This window comes from Chenopodium album, chromosome 22 (genome assembly GCF_948465745.1).
Source record: "Chenopodium album chromosome 22, dcCheAlbu1.1, whole genome shotgun sequence".
In the NCBI taxonomy this organism is placed as follows: domain Eukaryota; kingdom Viridiplantae; phylum Streptophyta; class Magnoliopsida; order Caryophyllales; family Amaranthaceae; genus Chenopodium; species Chenopodium album.
The window spans coordinates 10,968,145-10,978,096 of record NC_137855.1 but is presented as its reverse complement, the minus strand read 5'-3'; positions in this window follow the sequence as shown (position 1 = coordinate 10,978,096).

The window sequence follows — 9,952 nt, the reverse complement described above, 5'->3', positions numbered from 1 at the left end:
ATATATTTTGAGGTGAGCTTCAGGATAGAGTATTTTAAGAACATGTAAAAATAGAACTAAAATTAAAACATGGAGGCTAATGAAGAATTATACACATTACTAGATTAAAAATTCATGTTCACCCCGAGGTAGCACTAAAGAATTTGTTCACTTCAGCTTAAATTCAGTTTAGTTCAGTTCAGTCTAGTTCCTAATTTCCTTCTTTAAAAAACAATTCATTTCAGTTTTATTCAGTTCAGTTCAACTCCAATCAGTTCAGTTCGCTTGACTTCAACTCAATTTAGTAAATCAGAACAAGTCCCAAGTAGATATGGTATATATTCTTTTTAATTTTTCTTTTGAGTGTTTCGAGCGAACTTGTAGCCAATATTCAATTTTTCTTTGGTTGACTATTCTTTTTTCAAATAAATCAAATTTGCTAATTATTGAATGTTGGAATGTTTGAATGTGTCTTTAATGTTGGAATGTTCGCTACCAATTATAGACTTTGCATAAAATAAAATAGTCATGTACACTATATTATACTTCTTTCTGTATAAATATACCGTATTCTACCACAAAATATAATACAATCCCACAAATATACAATTTTACATACAATAACGCAATTACGCAATGGCTGTTAATAAGGTATATTTCGTTACACTTCTCTTGGTGAATGCATTATTATTGGTATCTTATACTTCTCCTATTGAAGCTACAAGATTTGGTGTTTTTGCTCCTCCAAGACCAGATTGTATCCATGATCCTTTGAGGGTGGTGTCGCATAGAGTAACTTCACTTCCGGGTCGATATCCGCCTTCTCCGCAACAAAATGTGAGCCAACGTTACATTAGCCCGCCTCCTCCTGTGGAACTTGTGTAGTTATCATCAATCCTGGAGAACGGAGGTGCCACCACGCCGTACATAGTCGATCTCATTAATCGACATAATTATATACTAAGTACTTATTATTTGAATATTATTGTGTGTAATTTTAATTGCTTTCATGTTGGTGTACATTAAGCTCAATTTCCTAATAATTGATTTATTCAAGAATTCATGACAGGTAACCTATATGTATTGGTTGAAGTTATACATGTTTGTTCGGTAACTTCAATAATCAAGCCAATTGTATATTGTAATTATATACGGTTATTTTTACTGATTAAAATTTATTTTTGTTCTTACTTCGTATTTTTTTAATTTTTTACGTGTAATTTTATCCCACCAAAAATCAAAACTTCACCTTTGAAAATGCTTAAAAGTAGACATTAAGTTAGTGTTTATTTTTCCCTCACAAAAAAAAAAAAAAAAGTTAGTGTTTATTCCGTTAAAAAAAAAAAGTTAGTGTTTATTTATATGCCAGCTTTACAATTTAATTTACATTTATTTTCTACCTGTAAATACAAATTAGTGTTTTAAGTTTGAAAATTAGTGGTTTTAGTTAGGTTTTAGAGATTTCCAGACACTTCGAGGAGCTACTAATTGCCTTATTTCAAAGTTGATGGACCAATTTGCAGTTTCTTTCAAGGAACCTTATGCTCAACTTTTCTTATAGGTCAAGTGTAATAATCAAACGTTATTATGCAAAAATCATTTAATATGTGAAAATTATTAAAATTATAATAACATAATTCATGAATTAGTAATTGTCACCTTGGTTTTTTACATAATTATTTTATTTGTTTAATTTTTATTTTGTCTATGAGTAGTCTACCTACTCACCTTGTAGCAAATACTTTCAATACACTATGCATATATATAGACAATATAGTGAAATTGCCTAATCTACAAACATCCACCGCCTCTTGTTTCCCATCAGATTTCATAGTAAATGCACCTTAAATAGTTATAATCTGTTCCATATTTGACTGCAATATTTTAATTACTCCATACTACCTAATCCCATTATTCCCATAATTCCCATTCTTTATTAGCTGGCAAATGCTATATTTCCTATCCAATAATTAAACAATCATACACAAACTTTCATACAAAAACATGATTATTATCAAAGTTGAAACCTAGATTCCAAACCAGTCAAAAACTACCAAAAATGGGTCTCAATATTCGGTCCTTCCTTGCCATTTTAGTTTTAAATGGACTATTTGTTACAAGTAATCAAAAACACTTGACTAATATTGGTGTTGCAACAACTAGTGAAGTTAATATTCCTAGAGTGGCAGTTTCCTTACAACAGGCCGCGAGAAGACCACGCCCGACGCCGTCACCCCCTAAGCCAAATGTTCCGGTGCACTTCAAGAGCCCACCTCCACCTGCTCCGCCACCACCATCACCACCACCACCACCACCACCTCGTCGTTGCCAGCCACCGGCTTCGCATCACCATTCTCCGCCTTTTCATCCTCCTAGCACATTAACACCACCGCCGCCACCGTATTATTGAGGCTAATTAATATGATATTTGTAAGGCCTTTGTTGATCTCCTTGGCTTGGTTGATCAGTAATGTACACTTATGCAGTACTTTTTTTTTCCCTTTTTTTTTTTTTGAATTGTTTTGTTTGAAACTTTGAGTATTCTACGTTATACTCGCTCTTGTTGTTGTGTAAATCCTATAATCCAAAATTATATTCGATGAAAGGGTTTTTTGAGATGTTATACTCCCTCCATTTAAATTTATGTTTATGCTTTTCATTTCTGGGCGATTGAAATTAATAATCATACTTAATTTTTTTTCTACTTTTGGCAAATCAAATGACTCATTTTAATATATATAAAAAATTAATTACGAATTCAATAATATACTACGTATATCAATAAAAAAGACAAATCTATTTCCACTGACATGCTTGTACAATAAACAAACATAAACGGGCTGAATCTAACATATCTTTACACAATTTCAACACTCCTTATTCTTAATTACATACTTTTTTTTTTTTAAAAGTAAATTCTTAATTACATACTTACAGCAGTTTGACTGACACATATACTAATGTATAAATTTGAACTAATGTAATTATGTATAAATAAAAATGATAAATATTAATGTTTTTGATTGAGATTAATTCAATAACAAAATACATATATTTAAGTCAAATTAAAAGTATTCTCAAAGTTAATACAAGTATTTTAATATCAATGACAAACTATTGTGAGTACTTAAGAACAGATAAGAACAAGCAACAAATGCAAACAAACAAGAAACAACAACTGCCCGTGCAAGTTATGTCTATAAGTCGGTCGCAACCATTTGCAGTAGTTTAATTAAATCTACCGATTTTCATCATTTATCGATACCTGCTTCATTCGTATTGACTACTAATATATACAAGTACATAACGATTTGCCCAATTGGTGTTAAAAAATAAATAAATTACTAAAATAGTGTTCACTTAAAAATATTTCTCAAAGTAGTGTTTATGTAGGTTCGGAAATTACAAAGCTAGGAATTAAAAATTAATGGCTAATACAATCCAAATATATATATGTATACCATTAAATTCTTTATTTTTAACGCTTACGGTATCTTGACCAGAGTATGGATTATGAATTTCGAAGTAATATAAATGTTTAAAAATTTCTAGCATTTTTGTTATGGACATAACCTTGTCAAAAAACGTATATATAACATGATATATAATGCATTATTTAGACGGATTTAAATTATCAAAGGGAACTCAATCACCATTCTTGAAACCAACTGCTAGTTCTACAATGCAATATCAATTTGGATCGGAGATGGTATTACTTTATTACAAAATAGCTCAAAACATGTCATACTAGCTAAATAAAAAAAAATCAATTTAGCACCATTTTTTATGAATTTGGAGATGATGATCGAACAACCTTCAAAGTACAGATGTGTGCTCATGCTTCAAATGAAAATTTGAAGAGTCATGTTGGCCAAGAAGTAGAGTTGGAAGCTCCATTTGATCTGTTAAAAAGTAGACATGCAACATTATTAGTAAGAAAAGTAATTCCATTTGAACAACTATATATACATATAAGAAATTTAATAATCTTAAAAAATTAGCTAACCTTGACGAACAATTTTTTTTATTGTGTCCCTTTGTCGACAAACACTACATGTCACCTTTGCTCGATTACCTTCATCCATCTTATTTCGTAATCTTTGGGAAGGAGGTCGTCCGGGACTACGCTTGAGACTAGCATCAGCAACAACTTTTGGTCCATTATAATGTGTCCAATAGTCTTTTCAGGAATAGGATTAAGTACTACTCCGTAAAGATATACTCATATACTATTAAGATTACTGCTAATTTCTGTATGCTGGCATTATAGCCTGATATTTGTGTTACTTAGCTGGCAAATTCTGTTATGCTTTATTTGTCTTTTTCTTTTTCTGTTGGGCTCAACATTCAGTGTATGGAATCGTTCATGCACTCGAGTTTGTTAGAGATTCCCTTGAGGTCATGTAATAAAGGTGTAGGTGTAATGATGCTGTAATCAAGCAATCAGAAAATATTCTCCTTCTCTCTTATTTCTTCTTCCTGAATCCTCTCTGTAAATTTAATCTTAGATTTCCTCTACTTTGAGCATTGAATATCATCTAATTTCACTCTTTATATACATTACCGTACAGAATTTAATGGTATACATATATATATTTGGATTATATTAGCAATTATTTTTTAATCCCTAGCTTTGTAATTTCCGAACCTACATGGACACTACTTTGAGAAATATTTTTAAGTGAACACTATTTTTGTAATTTATTTATTTTTTAACACCAATTGGGCAAATCGTTCACAAGTACAACATTATTAGCTGGCATGCATCGCATCTCAATAAACAAACAAATCTTGTACAAGTATTAAAAATGGTGTTTTCGATCGTTGAAATTAATATCACAGTCAAATTCAAGTGTAGCTACTCCTACTATCCTACACTAATAATATTGTTATCCTACCAAAAATGGGTGTTAGAATATTTTGGCTCCTATTATTTTCCATTTTGATGCTGAATGAAGTACAAGTATCATTATTTGGTGTTGCATCAACTTTTTCAACTAATGAAGCTGATTTTCCTAGAGGTGCAGTTTCTTTACGCACGGTCGTGCGAAGATCACGTCCGATAAAAGCACCACCTCCTCCTAAGCGTAATGTTCCTGTGCACTTCAAGCGCACACCACCTCTTCCTCCACCGCCACCACCATCTTGTCATTACAAGTTACCACCGGCTTTACCGATATATTCACCGCCTTTTCATCCTCCGAGTGATCAAGTACCACCTCCGCCACCGTATTACAGAAACTGATTTATTTTTTCTCTCAACGGTTTTATTTATTGTCCTTGTTACATATTTACATACTGGCATTCTGGCATTATTGAAAGGGAAATTCCCTGTTTCTTATATTGATCAAAAACGAAATTTATTTTTTATGAGGACATTTTCGTGAATAAATTAACAACTTTTTCATTATCGTGGGCTTCACAATTGAATAAATTTGAATAAAGTTGTTGGTTTATTTACAAAAATGTCATGTGATCATTATGAAAAACTGCGGCACCCCTTACTGAAATTAATGAGAAGTAGGCTTTTTTTTTTTTTTTTTTAGCCTTGGACTTATTTGTTTTCTTTATGTGGCCCACAAGGGCTGCTGCTTTTTTTTCCGTAGCCTTTGACTTAATTGTTTTCTTATGCGGTCCATAAAAGGATTGCTGCTCCTCTACACACACCTACGTTGCGTGTGCGTTCAGTTCACCTAAAGGGGGTTACAAACTTAAAAGTAATTATGCATTCTCTCTATTTTGGAATACTACCTCCGTTAACTATTATTTGCAACAAAGGAATATTTTATATCTCACAAATAATACCCTTTATTGCGAATAATAATTAACGAAGGTAGTACTTGATATAGTATAGTCAAAGTGGGTTTTAAAAACTTCAAGTTGAAGACCCCCCATACCTACCCACCCACTCACATTATCATAAATTAACTTGCTCGCTGTTTGATTGAGTCTCGCTCATCATCCACTAAAAATGCTGGAGTATTTATCTTGTAAAACTAACGTACTATAAATTCCTTGTATATGACTGCAAGCAACAAGTCAACGACCTTAATTAAATACTCTTAGGTTTATATAGTATATTTACATCTTCTACAAATCTACAATTATATTTAACTAGTATTCAATTAGAGCAATGAAAATTCCCCTAGCATATTTTATGCTTCTAATGTTACTATATGGTGTAGTGTGTGAAGTTGTCACAGGACGACGATTGCCCAACAATAGTATTGATCAACTTCCGGCGGAAACTCTAAGCGTGAAGAGACTAAGCACCGTGAGTAAGAGGGAGCGACCACGATCGCCTCCAGCACCATTTCGTAATCCACCACGTAATTGGATCATTGGTTCTCCACCGCCGCCTCTTTAGCTGAGCTTGCATTTCATCGATCAAGTTGTCACATATATATTTCTGCCCAAGTACCTACCACCAATGTATTGTTAACTATTAGGGTTGTATTTTACCAAAGTAATGAAAAGTTAATCATGGTGAGCTTAGCTTGTTATAGTATTTTTAGTCTTTCCAAAAAATAATTTGTTGAATTAGATCTATGGAGCTGAAACACGTATATTAATTATTAAAGTAGTTGAATTAGATATCAAAAGGTATATGATTATTCGAATATTGTTATAGTAGCTAGGTGAACTTTTTGGATTTTAATATCCTAAAAGTGCCTGTTTTTTTATTTTATTATATATATTTTTATTATTTATTTATTTATTTTACATTTAACTACCGAAAAAAAGACAAAAAAAATTAGCACTTTCACTTTTTTTATTTTTCCTTTTTATTTTTTATTTTTTATTTTTATTTTTTTAATGAAATTCTCAATTTCAATACCAAAAATATGCTTATAAAGGTTATGAAATCATTCAGCCCTTCAAATCCAATTAGAAGACAAAATTGACAAAAATTTTAAGAGGTGGTTAAATGAAAAACTGAATAATTCAGTGGCGGAGCCAATTGGGGGCTAGGGTGGGCCATGTCCTCCCCCTTGGTTTAAATTATCTATTTATTGTTGCAGCATTTTGTGTTAGTTATACCATAGCTCAGTTGGTAGATAAGTGAGTTATAGTCAATTCCAAGATCCCAAGTTCAAACCCCATCCCATGGATTTTTTAATTTTTTTTTTCTTACTTTGCAATTTATACTAATGTTTTACTTCTTTTACTATTTCATATTAAATAGATTATATCGCTACTCTAGAACATTAGAATCCCTTTTGCAAATATTTTCATTACTTAGGTTTTTTTTAAATTTTCTTTTTATATAATACTTGAATTGGTCTCACTTATTTTGACATTACAACAATTAGTACATATACTAAGTTTGGCCCCCCTAATAAAAATTTCTGGCTCCGCCCCTGGAATAATTCGAATAAAATTGACAAAAAAAAAATTATTGTGAAATCATACCAAGTAGAGACAACAAAATATGTTTGACAAAATTTGACTTGCAATTATTATAGTATTAAGTCAGAGTAAAATAAACCATTGGAATTTAATTTCCTTCAAATAGAACAAAATGTGGTACTCACGGTCATTACTATCATTAGTCCATTAGTTTTAATTTTAAACATTACGAAAATTTATATAAGCTGCAATTTAAAGGCTTAAGCATGTAAATGTGACATAAAGTTAAATTTTAGACATTTAGGAAAATTATAGAAACCGGAAAAAAAGCTTTGCGACAAGTTAAAAAAATAGTATATGCTACAATATTTGGTTCAACATTTAATTTATAAATCAACCAAGAAAGCATTACGTTTAGATTCACATCCAAAAGCAAACAACCATGAATTTGCCTATAATTCGTATCACATTGTTGGCTGTTTTATTAGTGTTACATGGTACGACGGTTGAGGTTGATGGAGCAGGACGAGGTTTGCTAACTCCTACATTGTCACCCAATGTTGAAGAAAAACATGATCCAGAGGCGTTTGCGAGGAGATGGTGGCCGATAAGAGTGCCTCCATCGCCTCTTCGCAATCGTTCCCCGACAGTGTTCCTTATGCAAAATAAAGGCTAGAATAACGTGTATTATTGCATGTAACAAATAAAATCAGTAGAGCAACCTAAATGTTTATAGTTAGGGAAATAATTTGCCTGTAAATTTAAATACTCCCTCCGTTCCACAATGATGTTCCTGTTTTGAATCTTTGACTTTTTTAAGAAAGAGAGAATCTTCTAAATTTCTCTTAATCTATAAGAGCAAATATAGTCATGTGGGATCTAGTTTGATTCGTCTTGGTGAGTAGATTATTAATATCTAACTTTTATAATTTTTGCTAGTGTGAGATTAAAGATATTTGCGGTCAAAGATGGGTAAAATTTTGCATTGATTTGCGAAACAGGAACATTTTTATGAAACGGAGGGAGTAATTCCTAGCTACTAGTTGGCTAAACCATTGGAGCTAATGTAATTAGCCTTGGTCAGGTAAATTAGCATTTTGCTTGGAAAAAATATTGTAAAATATATCAGAATAAATTAAAATGAAATATAATAAAATTAATTAAAGAAGTGAGGTTCATTTAAATGTTCAGCTAATATATAGCTAGCCATTGAATCTCAAAGATGCTAAAACGACAACTAGCTTATGATTAAACCTTAATATGTGACGTGGTAAACTAATTGCCAATAATTAAGCTTGCCATTGGAGTTGTTCTTAAAAATATGTACATTGTATATATATTCGGCGCGTGTGGTTGGCCATACCGTCTTTCCGTTTGTATAAAAAAAAAAAAAAAAGAAGTAACCCCTGTTGGAATATAATTGTATTATAAGTATTAGTATACTAGTATTAGTTTAGTATATATAATACATGTAATAGTGTTCAGTACAATTCTATTCATTCTACATAATAAAAAATACTCACTTTTTCTCTCTTTCCCTCTTCTTCTCTTCCTCTGTTCAAGGTCCATTAATGGCTGCTCTTTCTCTCTTCTCATTTCTTCCACCTTAAACTCCCAAATTTAACATGGTATCAGAGCGGGTCGATTCCTCTCATACATTCCGCGTTTTTTCTCTTCTTCAATTTCAAGATTTTTCATCTTATTTTTCTGATTTTTCGTTTGGAATTTCTTGCTCGTAATTTCCTTAATTCTTACTCGAAATTCAGCAATTGGAGGATTAATTCACGTAATTGTCTTCTATAATCACTTGCAATTTGTTTTCCGAACCAAAAATCAAACAATTTTTTGATTCTTGAATTTTACCCAAATTTCTAGGGTTCTTCCAATTTTTCATTCTCTATTGTTCGAATTTGAACAATTTTTGATCAGTTTTCTGCTGGTGGTTTTATGGGTGTTTCTTGAATATTTCAATCGGTTTCTGGGCTTTCAAGTTTAGAGTATTAGAACTTACGTTTGATCGGTTTGAAGATTTTCGATCGCTTAAGTTTTTCGCTCAATTTTCTTGGTTTCATGTTCTGGGTATAGAGATTAAAGATTGTCTCGCATTGAAGTTTCTGGGTTTTGCCGCCGAATTACTGTGAGGCCATCAGTGAAGTTCAGTTTCTGGGTTCTTCGTTGTCGTTGTTGGTTTCTTCGATAATCTTGTTGGTGGTGTTTCACCGTTGTCGTTGCAGGCCTTGCTGCGAGTTGCTGTCACGATTGTTGTTGGGGTCTATGTTTTCTTTTCCTCGGTGGCGATTGAACCAAACCAAGTTGGGTTCATTTTTCTGTTCAATATTACTTCCCATATTCTTGATTGGCTTAAGAATTTCTGCTACATTTTGGTATAATTCTCATACTTTCACTCCTTGTTTGGTGATTTGGTGTTTTTGGTGTATATTGATTGATTGGAGGTGTTGTCAGAATTTGTTGATGTTATTGTGGATTAAGATTCTAGTTACTTGCATTTGGGTTGTTTTGATTGAAAGTTGAGTTGAAGTGTGTTTTGTATTGTTGGATGATGATGAATATTGGTTTGTTGAAGTCTGTTGGATTTTTGGGTTAATTGTTGGTTGAGCTTTGA